We start from the raw sequence: 23165 nt of genomic DNA, 5'->3' as shown, positions 1-23165 counted from the left end.
GAGTAGAGCTGGGAATTGGGATTCTTAGGGACACCTGGGTGGCTCAGTTGGTCAGTGTCTGACTCTTGATTTCGGCTCAGGTCGTGATCTCAGGGATCATGAAATCGAGCCTGGCGTCAGGCTCTGCACTAAGTGCGGAGTCTACTTGAGATTCTCTCCCTCTGCCCCTCCCCCTGCTCACTCGCTGGCTCACTCTCAGTCTCTCAAAAAAAAAAAAAAAAAAAAGTGGGCCTAGTGTGCAGCCAGAGAGAAGAACCATTCCGAGTGTCCTTGCTGGAGCTTCCCCAAACCCCTGTTATATTTTTTAGCCCAGACCCTCACCTGCGTAGTGAGTTCTCTCTCTACAACTCAGCCTTCCCTTCAGATTATATTGCTTCTCATCTTCCAAAACATACCTCGTAGTTTCACTTGTCAATAAATGTGTATTGCGCACCTAGAATTTGTGTAAGCCTGTCCTTCAACTTGCTTGCACCCTGAATTATCTACTTTCTCTTTCCTGGCTTCTTCCCTCACTACCCTAGTCTCTGAGTTTGCAAGCATCCTCTGGTGCTGCTGTATGGCTCGTTTCCAGAGCAGAGGAAAAGAAAACGAATTACCTTCATCCAGTTTTAAAGCAACTTAGAGATTATTTTGAGTTGCGGAGACAGCAACAAAAGCTGATTATATTTAAAAGGAAATATATTCTGTTCTTTAACTTTTATAAACATACCAGGGTTCCACTTTGCCATCCTGCCTGTAACAGATAGCCCTTCTAGAAGGCTTACGATGCCCCCGGCACTGGGCTTTTCCTGTCTTAACCATCTCGGTTCATCCGTCCAACAATCCTGAGAGGTACAGGGTGCTGCTGTCCCAATTTGGGGGGCGAGAAAATAGCAGCACAAAGGAGTTCCAAAACGTGCCTAAGCTCACATGGTTTGTCTCCTGAAGACAGGATTGCAAGGCAGGCACAGAACGTAGCTGCTCATAGCAGTGTTGCTTCTTCTCTCGAGGCTGGTGTTTTCGGGAACATACGATGATGTGGTTTCGGATTCCAGGGCACGGGAGGCCTCTTATTCTGCCGTGGTTCTCCGCAGATCATATAGTGCCTTTTTCCACACCTTTTCCCCACTTTAATCTGTGGCCCATAAAGCTGTTTCCCAGGTATAATGCATTGTCAAGTTTAACAGGATTTCATGTTTGGACAAATTCCTTCCGCAAGTTGAGCAAGATAAGAAACAAGTTCTGACTAATATAGTGAAGGTCTAATTCAAGAAGCCTTGAGAGTTTATAATGAAAATTTCCCCTCCTATCCAAATCCACTTTTAAATGTTAATGTGTCTATTGGGGGAAAAAAGACGATAGATTAATGTAATACATGTAGTTTCAGCTAGGAGATGATTTCTTTTCATCTTTTCTGGTTGTCCTCAAAACTACATTTCTCAGCCTTGGCACTATTGACACCAGGCCAGATGCTCCTTTGTTGTGGGGGCTACTCTGTGTACCCTAAAGTGTTTAGCAGCGTCCCTGGCCTCTACCCACTAGATGACAGCAGCACCCTCCCCAGCCCGTGACTTGTGCCTTCAGACATTGCTATGTGCCCCCTGGGGGGCAGGGAGTAGAAGGGCAAATCCTCCCCTCACCCCGGTTGAGAACCATTGTCTTGAAAATATTCATTGGATTCATATTTTGCATGTTTCATCCCTAAATATCGTCTCAAAGCTCTCAAGTCCACGTGGTAGGTCTCCCTAGTATTTTTCTGCTTTTCGCCTTGTCCTTGGCTTCCTGAGCCTTCCTCAGATAAACTTCCCAGGCAATTTGCAGAAGGCAGCGAGCCGGCTACTACAGCAGGGAGCAGAGAGATGGCCGTGGAGGGTCCCCGAGTGTGATTCTGGCGGGATGGGGAATAGAGGCAGACCTTGCCTTGACTACAGTCTGATCTCTGTGGGCCTTGCTCTGAAGCTGGTGTGGACAACATCATAACACCTCCGACATTATTCCAGCAGCTCCTGGCAAAAGACAGATGTCTAATCTTGGATGGTGTTGATAAACATAAAACATCTCTGCCCTAAATGCAATTTGCCTAAGGGCTAAGCCAGACTCTGATCGCTGCCAAAAAGACAACTTTGGAATATGAGAAATGAGTATGGTGAGTGGAGCTGTTAGTCATCTGTACTCCATATGCATGTGGGCTTTCATGGTGCATATATTAATAAATAGGAATACGTGTGGTTGGAAATTATTGTTTCGCTTCTTTGGATCAAGTTTAAAAGGACAAGTTACACAAGGCTGCCCATGGCCAGCTTCTAGTCGACCTTCAGCCGTGACGCCTGAGCACTCAATGGTTGTAGTAGCTACCGCTGAGCACTGACTGTGTACCAAACATGGGCTGAGTGCCTCACCTGGGACGTCCCACTGAAACCTTACAATAGCCCTGAGAAGTGAGTGTCATTGTCATCTCCGTGGGACAGATGACAAAGGCTCAGGTGGGTCAAGTACTTTGACCAAGCTCATATTTCTAGCAAGCCATGAAATAGGGATTCAAACCCAGACACGTTTTCCCCAAGATAGGGGTGTGTGTGTGTGTGTGTGTGTGTGTGTGTGTGTGTTTGCATGTGTGAATTCTCTTTAATTGTGGTAAAATCCACATAATAGAACCTTTGCCATTTTAACCATTTAAAGCCTTACAGTTCGGTGGCATTAAGCACGTTTACACTGTTGTGCCAACATCACCACCATCCAGCCACAGTGCTCCTTTCATCTTCCCAAACTGAATCACTCGACCCATTAAGCACGAACTTCCCATTCCTCCCTCCCCTCCAGCCCCTGGCAACCACCACTGTGCTCTCTGTCTCTATGAAACTTGACGACTCTAGGTACTAAGTGGAACCACACAGTGTTTGTCTTTCTGTGACTGCCTTATTTCATGTGGCGTAATGTCCCCAAGGCTCACCCATGTTGTCGCCTGTGTCAGCGTTTCCTTCCTCTCTAAGGCTAACTAATTCCATCGTCTGTATGGACCGCATTTTGTTTATCTATCCACCCACGGATGGACACTTGGGTGCTCCCACTTTTTGGCTATTGTGAATAACGCTGCTGTGAACACAGGCATACAAATATCTCTTTGAGGTCCTACTTTCCATTCTTTTGGACATATGTCCAGCAGTGGAATTTCTGGATCATGTGGTGATTTGATGTTTAATGTTTTCAGGACTCGTTGAACTAACGCTCCGGTGGTCGCACCGCGTTTTTACATTCCCTAGTCCCAGTTTCTCCACGTCCTCATAAACACTTGTTTTTGTTTTTGATGGTAGCACCCTGATGGACGTGTGGTGTGACCATAAGGGTTTAAAGCTGGTTCTACGCCAAGTCTTTCCCTGCTAGACCTTTTATTCTTTTTTTTTTAACATTTATTTATTTATTTTAGAGAGACAGAGAGACAGAGAGTAGGGGGAGGGGCGGAGGGAGAGGATCTTCAAGCAGACTCCCTGCTGAGCACAGAGTCCGACTCGGGGCTCCACATGGGGCTCGATCCCATGACCCATGAGATCATGACCTGAGTGAAACCAAGAGTCGGAGGCTTAACCAACTGAGCCACCCAGGTGCCCCTAGACCTTTTCTTCTCAATTCCGTAACAGTCGCATACATACACACATACACACACAAAATGGAAAGATCTTGATCATAATATGGTCACTCGTGAAGACTCATGCCCATTACCCTCTTCACTGCACTCAGCCTGGTTTCTTTAGCAAGCTGGTTAGGAGGATGGGGGGCAGGAATGGGTAACATAAACCACCTCCCGCCAACCTCCAGCCTCCTGGATGTCAAAGTATGCCTCTTCCTCTTTTCTCTCTTCTACACTTTCAGGGTCCTCTGTCAACACACAGGAAACAAAAATGAAACACATAAATCACATTTCAAGAGAGATCAACTTATTTTGATTCCATTAATTTAATGGGAATGACCTCTCGGGAAACCTGTTCTGACTTGATCAAGGGAGCTCGGTGTAGGCAAATTCTCCATCTGGCGTTCAGAACTTGGGCATAAGGTGTGGCTGCCCAGGGAGACAGGAGTGACTCACACCTGCTTGCGACTCAGCAAGGGCCCTACCCTAAGCATGTCCCTTTCTCCTCCTCCCTGTTTTTCCTCTGTCTGCTCCACGCTCTCAGGCCTTCCTTGCTTCCAGGCATCCTGGGAAACAGTGGCTGAGATCACATGGTGATGAATCATAACCCATCTGATCAGTCAAGCGAAGGCAGGAATGACTCTAGAATGACTCCTGCAGTTTCAAGACCCAAGGTCCCAACTCCCAGGCCATGATAGCCTCAGAGCACTTCTAGTTCAAAGGCCTCGGACCAGAGCTACTTGTTCAAGGGGGAGGACAGCTCTGAATCTGGACCGAAGCCAGCTTCAATCAGGATGCCAATGAACTTACGCAGCGAGAGAGGGCTGTGAATTAGGTTTTGGGTGTTGCCTGACAATTAAAAAAAAAAAATCATCCAGTGTCGGAATCATAGGATTATAGCATTCTAAGGCTGAAGGGGACTTTTAGATCTAAATATCAAAGAATTTCAGGATTAAAATATGTGTCTTATTGATCTTATCCAAAGTTGTATTAGAACTGGGTGGTACTGTCTCACCCAAGCCCATTGTTAAATTTTTAGGACATTTATGAGCCAGTTGACTTCGGTGGGATATTTACATCTCAGAAATTAACAAACACTACAAATCAGGGCTTCTTTCTCCCTGCTTCTTCCAGCAAGACCTGGTTGTTAAAGATTTATTAGCACATCATTGATCTTAACCACGCCTTTTATTTATGGATGAGAGAGCTGAGCCCCAGAGAGGGAACATGACTTACGTAGGATCATACTATGCATTAGTGTCAGAATTTAGAATCCAAATCTTCTGCATCCTATTTTTGTGAGTGGCAATCTAAAGCGAAGCCCTGTCACCCAAGACCAAGCATCGCGCCAAAAAACAGAGCCATGAGGATGGTTACTACAATAAGTACAGAGAGTAAGAGACAAATAGTTAGCTTGAAAATAGGGTCTCGGGAAAGAGACTGCCTGCTGTTAGACCCATCCTGAAACCCTGCAGTAGTCGAGGCTGAGTCATGAGCACTGTTCTTGTCATACTTCTGTGGAATGCAACGGGGAGACCTGGACACAGTCCCTTCTTTGTAACCTCCCGACAAGAAGAGGCTTGGTAGTCCTGGAAGAAAAAGTGGCATGTTTGGTAGAATGGGGAGAAACAGCCTGGCTGTCAGTAAGAAGACATTAATACCCGTCGCCCGAAAATCCATCGTTTGGTATACGTCGTCGGATCTGCTCTGTCTCTTGTGATAAAAGTGGTTCCAAAACAGAAACAAAAGAACTTTTATGCTTGCACCTCTTTTTCCCCAGTGTGATTTTCCTGTCCTTGCACAGCTGAACTCGAAGTCCTGGTTTAGGCCTTTCACAGGACGGCAAAGGTAGAGAAAGCAGGGTCTGCTACAAGCCAGAGGAGTAGGCAAGGGAAGGAGAAATGGAAAAGATGGAAACCCTGACCCAAGTGCACACTCCCAAAGGGCCTCAAGAGCTGGCTGGTGCTCAGAAAGGCAGAGGGGTCCCCACTTTGCAGAGGGCAGTGAGTCTGGAAGGAAGAGGGGGGCCTCTGCTTCTGTCTGGCTGAACCACCCAGACTAGTGACCAGAGTAGGGACTGGGAGTGGCCACGTTGTATGGGATGAGGAAGAAAGAAAGAATCACAACACTTCCAAGGTAGGAGAGAAAAGGTCAGATGTCTCTGGTTTCCATGGCCTCCACCCTCCCTCCGAAATCCCTTGCGGGTGCTGTGGTCAAGCCTTCTTTCCTACAAGTGCCCTTCTCATCAATTTCCAGAGGTTCTTTCTCTGTCCCGGCCTCCTCAACAGTGACAGTGTTCGCTACATCTGACTCTGAGAGAATCCTGTCTTGTGCTCTCAGACCCCCCAAGTCCACACCCTATTATTTCACCCTTTCGAAGGTTGTAATCTCTTTAACCCATCAATGTACTCTGGGCCCTGAGTAGAGTCAAAGTGTCATCGGAAGACTAACGTGAATCCTGGTGTCACGGACCAGGATGAGAGGTCACTCATGGTGGGCGAAGGAGAGGAGAACTGAGGCCCGGGCTGGGCAGCCTTCCTGTCCAGACTCCAGATGCCAAGTGTCAAAGAAGTGACTTCTGTGTGAGGTGGGCAGCAGGAAGCCAATCGAGTGGGAAAGCCCCGTCAAATCCTTGGAAAAGGGGAGCCCAGACAGGGGCCGGAAGAAGCATGCCATGCTGTGGAGAGCCTTACTGCCCTTTGGGAGGAAACCCATGAGGCCCTCGGAACGACCTGGCTGTGCTAGGTCAGAAACTTGGAAATCGGCTATTTGCTGTATTCTCTGTTGTTCTCTGTTAGAAAAGTCTTTCTTTTTCTTCACACAAAAGATTTCACATATGTATTACTGGACGAACCTACTGGTGCAGAAGCATAGTAACAGAAAAATCATTTCTCCGAAAAAACATGTCTATTGTTCAGGTGGTTGTGACGTTTACAGAGTGATAGGACCTTCACACGGCATAACTATGTGTGCCATCTCACGCACGATCCCTCATGGACGCAGCCGGGGTCTTCTACCGTGTCTCCTCTTGGAGTTGTACCTGATTTTATTAGCAGTTTTCATCCAAATCCACTGGGAAATGGGACAATTCTGCTTTTGTTTCTTGCCCAGGAATCACTTGATCCTGAAAGTCTTGTGAGAAGACATGGGGAGGAGCAGTCAACTGGACACACCAGAATGGCGGAGAAAAGGAGAGAGAAGGCAAAGTCTTTTTTCAGAAGTTCCGGTGTATCACAGCAGTCGTAAGGGAGAAAGGGGAAGAGTTGTATGTGATCTTTGGTGGGCATACGAAAGCAGTGGCAGCATACTAAATTGTCAAGCGTCTGGGTTTTGAAGTGACTTTTTCTTTCTGCCACTTCCTCTTTGCAATTCCTCTTCCAGACTTCTGAACCTTCCCACTGCCCTAATTCTCCCCTCCACCGCCTCCTCCATCCGCGGGCTGCGCCACAAGGCTGTTTCCGGCTCCTTGCTCTCTGTCTGTCCACTCTGCCCTCAACAATGCGAGCTCTTGGCAAGACTTCAGTTGTGACCTCCAGGAGGATGACCCCAAGCCTTTACCTCTAGTCTTGAACTTTCTCTGGACAAACTTTCAAGCTTCCTCTGGGCCACACTGCCTGGAGAGGTGATCGCTGTCATGTCAGTATTGCCAAAACAGAATTCAATTCTTTCAATCCAAACTCAAAACTTTCAAAATGATCTTGGACGACCTCCTCATCTTTAACCTCACATCCGGTTACGAAAGCATATCGACCCCATGTGCACTGATCTCGTCACACTGCCCTCTTCTGTCCCACATCCATGTCCCCACCCAATCTGGGCTCCTGCTCCCTCCCCACTCCACCATGGCAAACCATCCTAGCTGGTCTCCCCACTTCCATTCTCTACCCATCCCAAATCAACCTAGATCAACCCGGACAGATTTTCCTTCCCCAAGCCCAGTCAAGGATTTCAACTCCTCGGCCCAAAGTGCCTCACTCTGCCTGCCATTCAAGGTCACAGATGGTGGGTGTGCCTTCACCAAAATCTACCACTGTCTTTCCCTCAATATAACCTCCTGCTTCCCTGGCTCTTTCTTCTCTCTAGAATGCTCTCCTTTGCAATGTCACCTGCTCAAAATGCTTTTATCCTCATCTAAAATGACCTGGCCTGCTTGGACCCTTTCCTGATACCCTTTGCCATGTGCCCTGCTTCACTCTCGTGCACCTGCCCAGTGCTGCGGGCTCCCCACAGCGTCGGCCCTTCTCTGCCCTGTATCATCGCACAGCCTGTGCTCCTTTCCCTTCCCTGGCTCCTTCTTCCGTGCCCCACCACAGCACATGCCACCACCTCTCAGTGTCCAGGCCAGAAACTCTGGACGATTCCCAATGCCTTCTTCTTTTTCACCCAGCACTTAGGTCCTCAAAAATCTGCCTCTGAGATAGCCCTCACGTCTGTCCTCTCTGGTCATCCTCCCTTGCTCTGCGTTCTCTCTGGACACCCCCATCCAGGGAGCTGCCCCGAGGCAGGCAGCCTGCCATCTCCACCCTGCTCGCTGCCTGTATGACTCTGGGGAGGGTGCTCAGCTTCTCTGAGCGTCAGTTTTCTCACCTGCAAAAGGTTAAAAAAAAAAAGAAAAAGAAAAAGAAAAACACCTCTCCAAAATTTCACACACACACGCACACACACACAGAAACTAGTATATATGGTAGACACTCATAAAATTAAAGGTTTATGATTTTTTTTGGCTTGAATTAATAAAGCAATTTTCCACCTGGCCCCTGTTCAGTGACACAAGAATAAAGCCCAGTGCTCTCAATGTCACCCATGCACTCGATAAAAAACCCCGTGTGATCCCACCTACACTTTCAATGCCAATAACCGTCAGAATACAATCTTCTTATCGGTAGTTTTCTTTTTTATTTTTTTTTCTTTGCTTAGCCTCTAAGGCCATACATGCTGTGGCCCAGCTGTACCTTTAACTGCTCTGAGGAGCCCCCCAGACCGAAAAGCGAGCAGTCTGCCCAGTGTGGCAAGCCCTTGCACAGACCCAAGCCTTGCACATGCTGTTCTCAAGGCCTCTAATCATCCTGACCCACCTTCACTTCCCTCCTCGATGCTTCCCACACCGACCAGCCCCTTGTGTTCTTCAACGGCCCAGCTGTCACCTTCTCTGGGAGGCCTCACTCTCTGGCCCCCCAGGAAATGGAGGGAGCTCTCCTCCGTATTCCAATCATCCCAACGCTTACTCTGAGTGTGAGCCCCATGGTGGGGCGGGGGGGGGGCGGGTTTCGATCTCATGACTCTGAGATCATGACCTGAGCTGAAATCAGAAGTCGGACACCCAACGGACTGAGCCACCCAGGCCCCCCAGTCCGTGCTATTTTCCAGCTGACTTACCTGGCTCTCCTTCCAGCTGAACTCGAGGTCCTTGTCTTGTTGGACTGGATTTCCCCAGTGCCACACTCTGGACCTAGAATGTGTACACAGATAATGATTTTGTATTGACTGATTGAATAAAAGAATGAATCCCACCCCTGGCCCCCAGCCTCATATATTGTAAGTTCATCAAAGACCAGGGTTGTATTTCTTCTAACGTCTGCCAGTGGGTCCTACACTAAACAGATTCTCCACCAATACTTGGCTGTTTAAAGAACAGCAAGGAGGACAGTGTGGCACAAGCACAGTGAGCAAAGGGGTCAGTAAAGTGAGCCACGGGGGCCAGAGAGGAATGGAGCTTTGAGGCCATGAAAAGGAGCGTGGGCTTCATGCAATAGGAAGCTACTGCAGGGACTGAAGTAGATGAACACTTTCAGATTTATTATTTTATTTTATTTTTTAAAGTAGGCTCCATGCCCAGTACAGAGCCCAATGGAGGGCTTGAACCCACGACCCTGAAATCAAGACCTGAGCTGAAATCAACAGTCGGACGCTCAACCGACTGAACCACCCAGACGCCCCCAGATTTATGATTTTAAACGAAGCCTGACGGTAAAGGCCACGTGCTGTATGATTTCATCGTCTGACATATTTATCACGCTCAGAACCCTCCCCAGGAAACGCGCAGTTTGCTCCTCTATAAGACGAGGTTAGACCAGCTGACCTCCAGGGTCGCATTTAGTTCTATGTTTTTTGATTTCTTATTAAAGAAATTTTTATTAAAATGACTGTTAGGCCAGAGGAATAGAACCTGGCATAGTAATTTCAGGAAAGGGATCCCTGGTCTCTGTTTCAGCAGCCGTGGGATATGGCGGGAACGACCCGGAAGGTTTGGATTCTTCACTGGTTTGAGCTGTTACCATTGGAATGACCTTAGAAAAGTCATTAACCCCCCTCCAGGTTTAGTTTTTGTAAAATATGGGAGCTCTAGGGGGTGGCTCCTGTGGTCCTTCCAACAGAAAGTTTTCATTCTAATTCTTCCTCATTTCTGAAGGCAACCTAGACCAGTCCTGGAATAAAGTATGTATTCACCATATTATAGATTTTAAGGATATTAATAAAATTAATGCCATTGGTGTTTTTCTGCTAAAAAGACCGAGAGAAATACATGGAATACTGTGCATATTTTTTTAAAGATTTTATTTATTTATTTGACAGAGAGAGAGAGAGATAGCCAGTGAGAGAGGGAACATAAGCAGGGGGAGTGGGAGAGGAAGAAGCAAGCTCATAGCGGAAGAGCCCGACATGGGGCTCAATTCCAGAACTCCGGGATCACGACCCGAGCCCAAGGCAGACGCTTAACGATTGAGCCACCCAGGCGCCCCGGAATACTGTGCATACTAAAAAGAATGTGGTAGCTTCGTCTCCAAGACAACACCGCATGGTGGATGACACCAGGGGGGTCGTGGAGGCATGGCCAAGGACAAGAAGTGGACCCCCATCACCAAGCTGGGTCACCTGGTCAAGGACAGGAAGACCAAGTCTGTGGAGGAGATCTGTCTCTTCCTCCGGCCCATCAAGGGCTCTGAGAGCATCGGCTTTTTGCCTGCGTGCACCCTCGAGGATGAGGTTTTGAAGAGTGCGCCTGTGTACAGCAGACACGCGCTGGCCAGCGGACCGAGTTCAAGGCATTTGTTGCCACCAGATTTTACAATGGACACATCGGCCTCAGTGTTAAGCGCTCCAAAGAGGTAGCCACTGCCATCCATGGGGCCATGATCCTGGCCAAGATCTCCATTGCCCCCCATGTGGCGAGGCTACCGGGGGAACGAGATCGGTAAGCCCCACACTGTCCCAGGCACGGTGACTGGCCGCTGTGGCTCTGTGCTGGTGCGCCTCACCCCTGCAGCCAGGGGCATCGGCATTGTCTCAGCCCCTGCGCCCAAGAAGCTACTGGTGATAGCCAGCATTGACGATGGCTACCCCCTCGGTCAGGGGCTGCACTGTCACCCTGGGCAACTTCACCAAGGCCACTTCTGACGCCTTTCCAAGACCCACAGCTAGCTCACCCCTGACGTCTAGAAAGAGCCTGTGTTTACCAAGTCTCCCTATCAGGGATTCACTGACCACCTTGTAAAGACCCACACCAGAGTCTCTGTGCACAGGCCCCAAGCTCCTGCTGTGGTCACCCATAATTTTTTTGGTTGTTTTTTTAAATTGAATTTTTTATTTAAATTCCATTTAATTAGCATATACTGTCTCATTAGTTTCAGAGGTAGAATTTAGTGTTTTTTAAAAGATTTTATTTATTTATTTGAGAGAGAGAAAGAATATATGAGCTGGGGGGGAGGGACAGGGAGAAGTAGACTCCCTGCTGAGCAGGGAGCCTGACATGGGGCTCAATCCCACCCAGGACCCTGGGATCATGACCCAAGCTGAAGGCAGCCATCCAACCAACTGAGCCACCTAGACACCCCTGGAATTTAATGACTTATCAGTTGCATACAATACCCAGTGCTCATTACATCACGTGTCCTCCTTAATGCCCATCACCCAGTTACCCCATCCCTCCAACCACCTCCCCCCCAGCAACCGTCAATTTATTCCCTATAGTTGAGACTCTCCCTCTTTGTTTTTGCCTTATTTTATTTTTCCTTCCCTTCCCCTACGTTCATCTGTTTTGTTTCTTAAATTCCACATATGAGTGAGATCATATGATAATTGCCTTTCTCTGACTGACTTATTTCACTCAGCATAATACCTTCTAGTTCCATCCACATCATTACAAATGGCAAGATTTCATTCTTTTTGATGGCTGAGTAATATTCCATTGAATATATACCACATCTTCCTTATCCATTCATCCCTCAGTGGACATCTGGGTTCTTTCCACATTTTGGCTATTGCCCCCACATAGTTTTATACAAGAAAAGTAACTGAAGCCTGTAAAAAGAGAACATGATATATTTATAAATAGGGACTTGGAAGATGTCCTGTGAGGATTGCTAGGTTAGAAAATTGAGTTAGAAAACAATATGGACTGTAGTCCCCCCTTATCTGTGGTTTCAGCTACCCATGGTCAACGTCAGTCTGGAAGCAGATGATCCTCCTTCTGACACATTGGCAGAAGGTCAGTAGGAGCCTAACATTACGTCACAGTGCCGACGTCACTCACCTCACGTCATCTCTTCACATACATATTTTATCATCTCACAGCATCACAAGAGGAAGCAGGGTGAGTACAGTAAGATATTTTGAGAGAGAGACCACATTCACCTAACTCCTATTACAGTCTAGTCTCATAATTATTTTATTTTTAGTTTTGGTTGTTAGTCTCTTGCTGTGTCTAATTTATAAATTAAATTTCATCATAGATACGCATGTACAGGGAAAAAACATAGTATATGTAAGGTTGGGTGGCTTCAGGCATCCACTGCAGGTCTAGGAACGTATCCCCCATGGATAGGGAGGGACTAGTGTATAGTATGATATCATTTCATGAGAAAATAGTGTGTGCACATATAAGTACCCAAATCTTCTCCTCACTTAGTCTTTACTACCTTACTGCGCACCACAATCCAGCGGCTCAAGGCAAACACACAGAAATCAGTCACTCTTGGTTCCTCCCTTCCTTCACACCTTAGCTCTCTCTTCACAGGAGATAAGGGGAAAGTTGCATGGACATTGCCCTTGGGAAGTTTTATCCCTTCTCGAGGGAGAAGACAATGCACAAAAGAGGATGAGAGAATACATTGGAATAGATGTTATAATTGAAGGAGAGAGCCCCGCTGGCTAGGGTGGTCAGAGAAGAGGCATGAGGGGGCTAAGTTGGGCTTGAGGAGGAAGTCGGGCTAGATGAGGGCAGGCCAGAGGAGCAGACATGTGAGGGAAGTGGAGGGAACAAGTGTGGCTTGTGAGGGGAAAGGGGCTGCTACTGAGGCGTGGCTGGCAAAGTGCGCATGTCCAGCTTCTGGGGCTGCCACAACACAGCACCACAGATTGGGGGCTTAAACAACACGCATTTATTTTCTCAGTTTTGGAGGCTGGAAGTCCATGATCCAGGTGTCAGCAGGACTGGTTTCTCCTGGAGCCTCTCTCTTTGACTTGCAGATGCCTTCTTCTCCCCTGGGTCCTCACGGGGTCCTCCCTCTGTGTGTGTCTGTGTCCTAACCTCCTCCTCTTTTAAGGACACCAGTTAGAATGGATTAGTGTCTACCCTACTGACCTTGTTTTAACTTAATCGCCTCTTTAAAGACCCTGTCTCCAAATACAGTCATATTCTAAGGTGCTGGGGGATAGGACTTTGATGTATGAATTTTGAGGAAATGCAATTCAGCTCGTCACACTGACTATGCCTACGGTGTGGTAGATGGCCAGGAAATGGGTGAAAACCTGAATAAATGAAGCACGGTGAGACTGCCTTGTTTATGGCACAGCAGGACATTTGTGGGACACATAAAGTGAGAAAGAGCATGGAGAGAGAAGACCAGATCCAAGCTCTAAGACACTCTTGAGCAAATGAATGCCATGATGTTGATGTTGCTGTAAGCACGTCAGATGGCAATGTCCTGCCCTGCGGTTTGGAGCAGAGGTGAGCCTGGGGGCAGAGACATCAGGTGAAAGACCATTTCAGTCATTCCAGGTGTACGGTGACAAGAGTCTTGACTAGGGTGGTGGCCACAGAGTAAAAGCTGGAGACAGATGGGTGTGCCTGGGGGGTTGTTTCAAGCACCTGCACCCAGCTGATACATCTATGAGGGTCATACGCTGCCGTGAGAACAATGAGTCCTCTAGAAACTGGAAAGGTAATGGTTACCAAAGCTGCGTAAGATGATCTCATAGGTCCTGGGACACCAATGACTCCAAACAATTCCTTTTGATTCAGGGCCCTCTCAGTTTGTCCCCACCCTGCAGCTGAGTCTACCTTGCACTTGAACATGATTGGGTTGCACTGGGACAGATTCTTATTAGTTGGCAGAGGCATTAAATTCACGGCCACCTTGTCTTGGATTTTGTGGTTATCTCCCCTAGTCACACCTCTTGTACCTACCAGGAGGTCCTCTCCCTTCTTCCATTCTTCTGGAAATTCTACCTGGATTTCAAGGCCCAGTTTATATACTGCCTTGTCCACACAGCTGTTGGTGGCACTACAGCTCATGTGGCACTCTTGGCTGAGCCCTAATCACACGTATTTATACTACAAGATGCATATGACATGAAATAAGGTATCATGCCCATGCTTGAGATGTTTGGAACATTCATACGCCATGCAAACTCCCCCATGAGACTCTAAAGTCCTAGAGGATATGGATTTGGACCTTCTTATGTATTTGTTACACTACAAAGACCTAGTGTATATTAGGTGCTTAACAAATTCATGCTGAGACAATAGCCAATACCCCAAAGGTCCATACACATGGAGTTAGTGGGTAAAAAGGGCAGAGATAGAATATAAGCATATTCGTTTCAATCCACAGACATGGCCTCTAAGTCCCAACCCCACCAGTTTGCTCTGTACTTCCTTAATACGGCTCAAAAAAGCATTAGCCCCAAGTCAGAAGAGATTCTTAAACCTCCAAAAGGAGCTTCATGGGTGGGAACTTGAAGTTCACTTATCCTCACATGTATAATGTTGATACAAGGGTTGAGTGGACCAGACTCTTGGCAGTCTGCTTCCAAGGAGATGATTAACCTGTCCTGGGAAGCAGGTGGGACCAGCACCTGTGATAAGGATCATGCAGAGGGCCTGAGGGGAGCTGGCGCCAGGGCGGCCTCCGGGGAGGAAAGCAGTTGTTTGAATTCTCCTCAGGAGAAACGAACAAAGGAGAATTGGCAGGTTTTTTGGAAAAATGTAAAAGCTGATCCTCAAGTGCATATGGGGTTGCAAGGAGCCATGGATAATGACAAGAATCCTGAGAAGGAAGAACAAATTGGGAGGACTCACACTTCAACACTTATCACAGAAGTACAGTAATCAGATGAGTGTGGTGCTGGCATAAGATAGACATATCGACCAATGCAATAGAATTGAGAGTCTAAAGATACGTTCATGTGTCTACAGTCAAGTGATTTTCGGCAAGGGTGCCAAGTCCGTTCAATGGAGGAAAGAACAGTCTTATGTTCTTATCAACAAATGATGCTGGGAAAACTGGATTTCCACATGCAAAAGGATGAAGTTTGGGCCCCTATCATACACCACACACAAAAATTAACTCAGATGGATCAATGACCTAAATATAAGGTCTAAAACCACAAAACTCTTAGAAAAAAACAGAGGACTAAATCTTTATGGCCTTGGATTTGGCAATGGAATCTTAGGTATGACACCAAAAGCACAAGCAACAAAAGGAAAAATAGATAAATCAGATCCATCCATTTAAAAAATTAAAAACTTTTGTGCACCAAAGACATTATCAAGAAAACAAAAAGACAACCTATAGAATGGAAGAAAATATTTTCAGATCAAATATCTGATAAAGGTTTGTCTAGATTATATAAACACCTTCAAACACTCAACAAGACAAGCAAATTTAAGAAATGGGCAAAGGACTTAAAGAGACTTTTCTCCAAAGAAGATATACAAATGGCCAGCAAGCACATAAAAAGATGTCCAACATCATTAATCATTAGGGAAATGTAAATCAAAACCACAGTGATTTAGCACCTCCCATCCATTAGGATGGCCATTATAAAAAATGAACAAACAAAAAAACAGAAAACAACAAGTGTTGGTGAAGATGTGGAGAAATTGGAATGTGAATGTAAAATGGTGCTACCACTGTGAAAAACTGATGTTTCTCTCAAAACACTAAACACAGAATTACCATATGCCCCAGCAATTGTACTCATAGGGATATACTTAAAAGAACTGAAAACAAGTGTTCAGATACTTGTCCACCAGTGTTTACTGCAGCATTACTCACAATAGCCAAAAGGCAGAAACAATCCAAGCCTCCATCAGCAGATGAATGGATAAACAAAACATTGTATAATATACAATGAAATATTATTTGGTCCTAAAAAAAAGAAGGAAGTTCTGATACAACATGAAGGAACCTTGAAAACATTATGCAAAATGAAATAAACCAAACACGAAAGGTCAAGTATTGTATGGTTCCACCTATATGAAACATCTAGAATAGGCAAACTGATAGACACCGAAAGTATAATCGGGGTTACCAGGGGCTGGGAGAGGGGAGAATGGGGAGTTATGACTTAATGCTGATAGAGTTTCTGTTTGGGTGGTGAAAAAGTTTTGGAAATCACCCTCTACAACATTGTGCATGTACTTAGTGTCGTTAAATTGTACACTGAAAAGGGGTTAAGATGGCAAGTGGCAAATTCTGTTATCTATCTATGTTTTACCACAATTAACAAATCTTACAAAATGAAACAAGAATTGGCAGATGCAAGGAGGAAAGAGAAATGCAACGTGCATATGGCGCTCTTCAGAATGGGTAGTTACTGGGACAGTGTATGGTGATGGCCAGCCTTTGAGTCCGAAGATATTTTGTGCTAGGCACCAAAATAGGCCCACATTAAATCATAGGCACAGAAGACTTGCTCCAGCAAATATGGGAGAAGAACATTGACCCCTAAAGTTATGAGACTGCCCCACGGGCTGTCTGGTCACCCCAAGCTGCCAAGGTAATGACTCTAAGGTCACTTTCTGTGCCCAAGTTTATCATCCCAGTGGCACTTAATTCCTCTGCCATGTGAAGCTGAAGTCTCGTATCAAATATGGAATGTTATTAAAAAATGCCTCAGCTAACAGATGCCTGAAAGCTTCCTTAGCTCAAAAACGTTTATTCTTCCAGCCTCCCCGAGGCCTCTGGGTGGCTCAGCTGGTTAAGCAGCCGCCTTCCCACTCAGGTCATGATCCCAGGGTCCTGGGATCGAGCTTCACATCAGGCTCCCTGCTCAGCGGGGAGCCTGCTTCTCCCTCTCCCTCTGCCTGCCGCTCCCCATGCTTGTGCTCTCTCTCTCTCTCCGTCAAATAAGTAAATAAAATCTTTTAAAAATTTTTACTCTTCCAGCCCTTCTTCTGTACCAAAAAAAAAAAAAAAAAAAAGAGGCAGTATGGCTTGTATACCCTTCTCATTTACTTTTTAAGACAAAATACGTCTGCTTCCTATTCCACAGCATTACAAACTCTGCTACCATGAGAGAAAGCAACACAGTCACGCTCCCTGCAGATGGGATGTGACTTTAAATCCTGCCCAGGGGTGTTCAGGGGTTCACCAGCTGTATCAGGGTAGCGCTGGCCCGCGTCCTCCTCCACCTCCTGGGACTGGCTCCCAGCACCTCGGTGTTGCAACCCGTCCCTAGAATGGCATGAGCATTGAGATAAAGCACCTTGCAGTGCTTGGCACGCAGTAGATACTCAAAATATGTTTGTGGAATACAGAGAATCCCAGTCCCCTCTGAGTTGGAGAAAGAAGGTGATGTGAGGAGGAAAACAAGTGGCCTCCATGGAATACTAATGAAGTCTAAGTTCAGTTTTAAGACAGGGATATGTTTAAAAGAGAACACATGTGGGGGCACCTGGGTGGCTCAGTCGTTAAGCGTCTGCCTTCGGCTCAGGGCATGATCCCGGTGTTCTGGGATCGAGCCCCACATCAGGCTCCTCCGCTGGGAGCCTGCTTCCTCCTCTCCCACTCCCCTTGCTTGTGTTCCCTCTCTCGCTGGCTGTCTCCATCTGTCAAATAAACAAATAAAATCTTGGGTCGCCTGGGTGGCACAGCGGTTAAGCGTCTGCCTTCGGCTCGGGACGTGATCCCAGCGTTATGGGATCGAGCCCCACATCAGGCTCCTCTGCTATGAGCCTGCTTCTTCCTCCCCCACTCCCCCTGCTTGTGTTCCCTCTCTCACTGGCTGTCTCTATCTCTGTCAAATAAATAAATAAAATCTTTTAAAAAAAAAACAAATAAAATCTTTAAAAAAATAAAAAATAAAAATAAATAAAAGAGAACACATGTGGTCCTTCATTTGCTTCAAGCCTCTTTGAATATATCTTTCATTTCATCTGAATGATATTAAACCTTCAGTTGGCTCGGGAACCGATTTTCAGGGATATCCACTGTTGAACTGAGGAATAAGCTGCCTGCAAATTGCACATGTCCTTAAATGTTTAAACCTCCTAAATCAAACAGACCACCTGAGGGGCGCCTGGCCGGCTCCTTGGGAAAAGCATGCAACTGGATCTCTGGGTCCTGAGTTCGAGCCCCAAGACGGGTGTAGAGAATACTAATAAATACATACATACATACATACCTACATACATAAACTTTAAAAGAATACATAAATGAAATAGGCCACTTGAAAAGCACAAATTTAAAAAAAAGAGTAATGAATACAGTCATATGGTGAAAAATTAAGAGAGAGCCTTAAAAAAGGAGTCGTACTTCTATATAAGTGACATTTGGGTAAATCTGATATGACAGCTAGTTGGCTTACTTTTCTTTCGTGTTCATCGCTTTCTTCTGATTTAAACTGTGCTAGGCAGCTACACCCCACAGCTGGCCCTAAATACTAATGGCTCAGAGACTCTCTTACGGGGAGATGGATTCAATTAGCATCACATCTTTAATGACCCAGCATATTACATACTTCACATGTATAATTATTTATTTTACGGCATCATGCTACCTATAGATAAACAGAAAACTTTGAGAAAATTTACTAGCTTTTTGGGGAGTGTCCTCGAAAGGGTGTCATTTTCATTGTAACCGATAACTAAGATGGGAATAACTCCACTCTTGAGGGTTAACCTGTGGAGGTTTCATTCAGTTCCGAAATTCCCCTCATGAGTTTTTTTCCCTTTTACCATAAAATTGGAGAAATGTCCATCACGCCCACATGTACAAGGGACGGCAGAGTGCTGGGAATGCAGATTTGAACAATCCAGAGATTCTGTATCAGGGAACTCACGGTGAAGCATGGGAGACTGGCATAGACGAGTAAACCATTAAAACGAAGTCTGATGAAGGCACAGAGAGCAGAAGTGAGCAGGGCTGGAGGGTGGTGACGGCCTTCGTGTGAAATGAAATGTGGATATTGAACAAGGAGGAGACGTTTTCACGGCATACGGAAGTCAGGACAACATCCCAGGAAGAGTCAATAGCGTGCACCAAGGCATGCAAAGAGTGGTGGGTTTGGGAGAACTCCCTCTAGATCTACATTGCCGTGAGTGGGAGGTGAGAACAAAAATAGAAAACTTGAGGTAAAGCCTCATTTCTCCTCACTACGTAATAAAAGCAGCCACCGCCCAAGCAATTCATCTTCATCTTCAAATACAAATATAAGCTGGGTTATTGGATTGTAAAAAGTGATTGAGGTAGAATGAGCAGACCTAGGAACAACTGAACGAAAAATCTTCAAGTTCAGCTATACTCTTCAGAGAACCAGTAACATCAAAAGAAGAATGTCTCTTGCCACTTCCCATCTCCATTTTTAAACATTTGTCAGGGTAGGAGCGCCTGGGTGGCTCAGGTGGTGAAGGGTCTGCCTTCGGCACAGGTCATGATCCTGGGGTCCTGGGATCGAGCCCCGCATCGGGCTCCCTTCTTCTTCTCCCTCTGTCTCTCCCCCTGCTCATGCTGTCTCTCTCTCTCTCTCTTTTTTGTGCCTGTGCACGCACGACACACACACACACACACACACACACACATACTCTATCTCTCTCTCTCAAATCAATACATAAAATCTTTTTTTTTAATTGTCAGTTTATCACAAGCAAGCCTGGCAGAACAAGGACAATCAGAAGTGGAGGGTATTGGGGCAGTTCCTAATGGGCTGAGTGACCCTGTTATTGGCCAGCTGGGGTTCTGGGTCAAGACGGAGAAGGTGTGGAAGAAGAGTAAGGCGTGTGGCAGGTAGGATCTGATGCACAAGGAAAAGCAGACTGGAGAACGGATAGTGTTTAGGCAACCGAGTTCTCTTCTCTGTTGCCTATTCACTGTAGGGAAGGGTGCTGCTGGCAGTTCTCATTCCACACCCCACCACTCGCTTCCCCTGCTGTGGATGTGTTTTCTCTTCTAATGTCTTCCAGCATCAACATGTTTCTGCTATTCGGGGTACCTAGGTGGCCGAGTCGGTTGAGGGGCCAACTCTTGACTTCGGCTCAGGTCATAATCTCGGGGTCACGAGATCGAGGCCCTCATCAGGCTCGGGGCTCAGCAAGGAGTCTGCTTGAGATTCTCTGTTTCCCTACTCCTCAGCCCCCTCCCCCTCTCAAAAAAATAATGTTTCTGCTATTCAAGCCCTCAGAATGGCGATTCCACACAAAGCTGTCCGGTGTCTATCATGAGCCACAAGGGGTTCTCTGCCTCTCATTCCCTGTTCCCCCCTGCCCCCTACTCCCTACCAAAAAAGATTAGAAATTCCCTCTGACCGAGACATGGCAAAGTTCATTTGCACATTCAACAAGTTACATTCTTTTTGTAAAACAAATAAAACTTTAGCACGTTATCACAGCATCTAATTGAAGAAATGGATGAGGAAAGGGGATAATATAACAAACCCATGTTCCACTCTGTGGCGGGAGCTCTCAACGTATTATCTCATTTAATCCTCTCAACGTTCCTGTGAAGGAGGCTTGTTCAACCCATTGTATAGGTGCGAAAACAATCACAAAGTCCACAAACTCCAGCAGCCATCCTTACCCAGCCCAGTTTTTTAATACAGTGGTCTAGGCGAGTCTCCAGCACAGTAGATGACTAATAAATGGTACACGGCCTCCACTGGATCCTTGTCCCTGATCAAGTTGATCAAGGTTTACCTTGGTTTTCCTCCCCTGCCCTCTCACCCCAAGCCAGTTACCATGTCTTATCTCGGCACTCAAAACAGATATTAATGAAGAACAGAAAGGTCTTCCCACTATATTTGGCTCCCTAAAGGAAAACTCAAAGTCTTACATGCATTTATTAATGCCCCACTTTTTCCCACAAGGGGTTTAAAGTGATTTATCACAAAGAGGAGCACCTGGCTGGCTCAGTCAGTAGAGCGTGCAATGCTAGATCTCAGGGTTGTGAGTTCGAGCCCCACGTTAGGTGTGGAGCCTGCTTAAAATAAAATAAAATAAAATAAAATAAAATAAAATAAAATAAATAGTGATTTACCACAAAGATAGCTACAGTAACATGACTAAGTATAAATAAGAATAAAATAATAGAATCATAGATAACATAAATATAAGTAGTTAAAATAAAAGTTAATAAGAGGCAAAGAAAAATCATAAACTGCAGGCTATAAGGAATTATATAGTTGCTATAAATAAGCCTTAGTTTTTACTTTTTGTTTACTACCAGTCAAACCGTCAGTTACATAGTTCTAATTGTTAGAGAAAAAAAGAAACTTCCTCAAGGGAAGATTAGCTTTTCTGAAAATTTAGTTTTAAGATATATACATCATGCACGATTTCATCTTCGCTTCTGCCCTCCCCACCTCAAGATAGAGTACCCAGTATCCCTATCATATGTTCCTATAGCAAAAGCAAAGGTTTAAAGTAAAACTCTCTAGTCCAGGTTAGACCCTCTAGAAAGCTTCTCAAGTGGGGGTACACATTGCATATCGGTTATCTACTGCTGTGTAACAAATCACCCCAAAGGTCAAAACAACCAGCATTTTATGTGCTCGTTCTTCTGAGAATCAGCAAATTGGGCTGAGCTTAGCTGGGCAGTTCTTCCGAGTGCTCAAGCCTCACACTCAGAGGTTCAGATTTAACTGGTCTTGGATGGGGTCCTTGACTGGCAGCTCCCTAGGTGACTCTTATGTGTTGCCAAGCTGAAGAACCGCTGGCATAGCGCATAACCCTAAATCACAACTCAGTGAAGGCAGTGAGTCCCCGGGGAAGTCAAGTTAAAGGGACTTTAGGAAATGCCAGACCCAAATTATCCAAAACAATAGCGGAGAGAACAAAGTTGGAGAACTCATACTTCCTGATTTCAAGACAGGGTATGGCATAAGGATCGAAATACAGAGCAATGGATCCAAGTTGAGAGTCCAGAAATAAACCCTACTTTGATAGTCAATGATTTTCAACAAGGCTGCCAAGAACTTTCAACAGGGAAAGAAAAGTGTTTTCAACAAATGGCCCTGGGACAACTGCATAGCCACATGCAAAGTAATGATTCTGAGCCCCCTTCCTTCCATCATATAGAAAAAGGAATTCAAAATGGATCGCGGACCTATAGGAGAGAGCTCGATCTGTATAACTCTTAGAAAGAAGCACAGGATTATACACCACAACCAACTAGGATTTATCCCTGGAATGCAATGTTGTTTTAATATCCAAAAATCCAATAACATAACTCACTATATTAATAGAATAAAGGACCAAAAAAACCATGTGGTTCTCAATTGCTGCAGAAAAATCATCGCTCAAAATCCAATTATATTCACGATGTAACCTCTCAATAAACTAGGACTAATAGGAGGCTTCCTCAATTTGATAAAAGTCATCTATGAAAACCTGACAGTTAACACTATACATAATAGTAAATACTGAACATATGATGGAATAAGATTCACCCTTAAAATGAAGGCACTTCTGACACAGGCTACAACATGGAGGAACCTTGAGGACATTACACTCAGTGAAATAAGCCAGTCACCAAAAACATAAATACTGTCTGATTCCACTGATATGAAGTACGTACAATTGTATAATTTGTCAAGGCAGAAAATAGAATGGGGGTTGTCCAGGGCTGGAAAGATGGGGGATGGGGAGTTAGTGTTTAATGAGGACAGAGTTTCAGCGTGGGGAGAGTATAAAGAATTCTGGAGAAGGACAGTGGTGAATGTATTTAATGTCGCTGGACTGTCCACTTAAAAACAGTTAAAATGATACATTTTACATTATGATTTTCTATTTCACCACAGGTTAAAAAATAAAAATAAGTAAATAAAACAGAAAAAAAATTAATGTTTTCCCACTGAGACTGGAACAGGGAAGGATATTTTCTCTCACCACTTTTATTCAACTTTGTCCCAGAGTCTCTAGCCAGGTAAATAATGCAAGGAGAAAAAAACAAAAAAACAAAGGGTATACAGATTGGAAAGGGAAGAAGCATAACTGTCTTTATTCATAGACAACATGAACCTGTATGTAGAAAATTCTATGGAGTTTCCAAAAACTTACTAGAATTAGTAAACTAGATCAGCAAGGTCACAGGATAAAAAAGCCAACACACAAAATTAATTGTAT

The 23165-nt window shown here is 45.4% G+C and overlaps 2 pseudogenes; one reads left to right on the top strand and one right to left on the bottom strand.

Annotated features, from left to right (window-relative positions):
- Positions 1-4776: 4776 nt before the first annotated feature.
- LOC125280887 (60S ribosomal protein L39-like) lies at positions 4777-7385 on the bottom strand (annotated as a pseudogene).
- Positions 7386-9827: 2442 nt separating this feature from the next.
- On the top strand, positions 9828-13363 carry LOC113264235 (40S ribosomal protein S2-like; annotated as a pseudogene).
- Positions 13364-23165: the final 9802 nt, after the last annotated feature.

Source organism: Ursus arctos, unplaced genomic scaffold (assembly GCF_023065955.2).
Source record: "Ursus arctos isolate Adak ecotype North America unplaced genomic scaffold, UrsArc2.0 scaffold_31, whole genome shotgun sequence".
Taxonomy (NCBI): domain Eukaryota; kingdom Metazoa; phylum Chordata; class Mammalia; order Carnivora; family Ursidae; genus Ursus; species Ursus arctos.
This window is presented reverse-complemented; position numbering and strand designations above follow the sequence as displayed.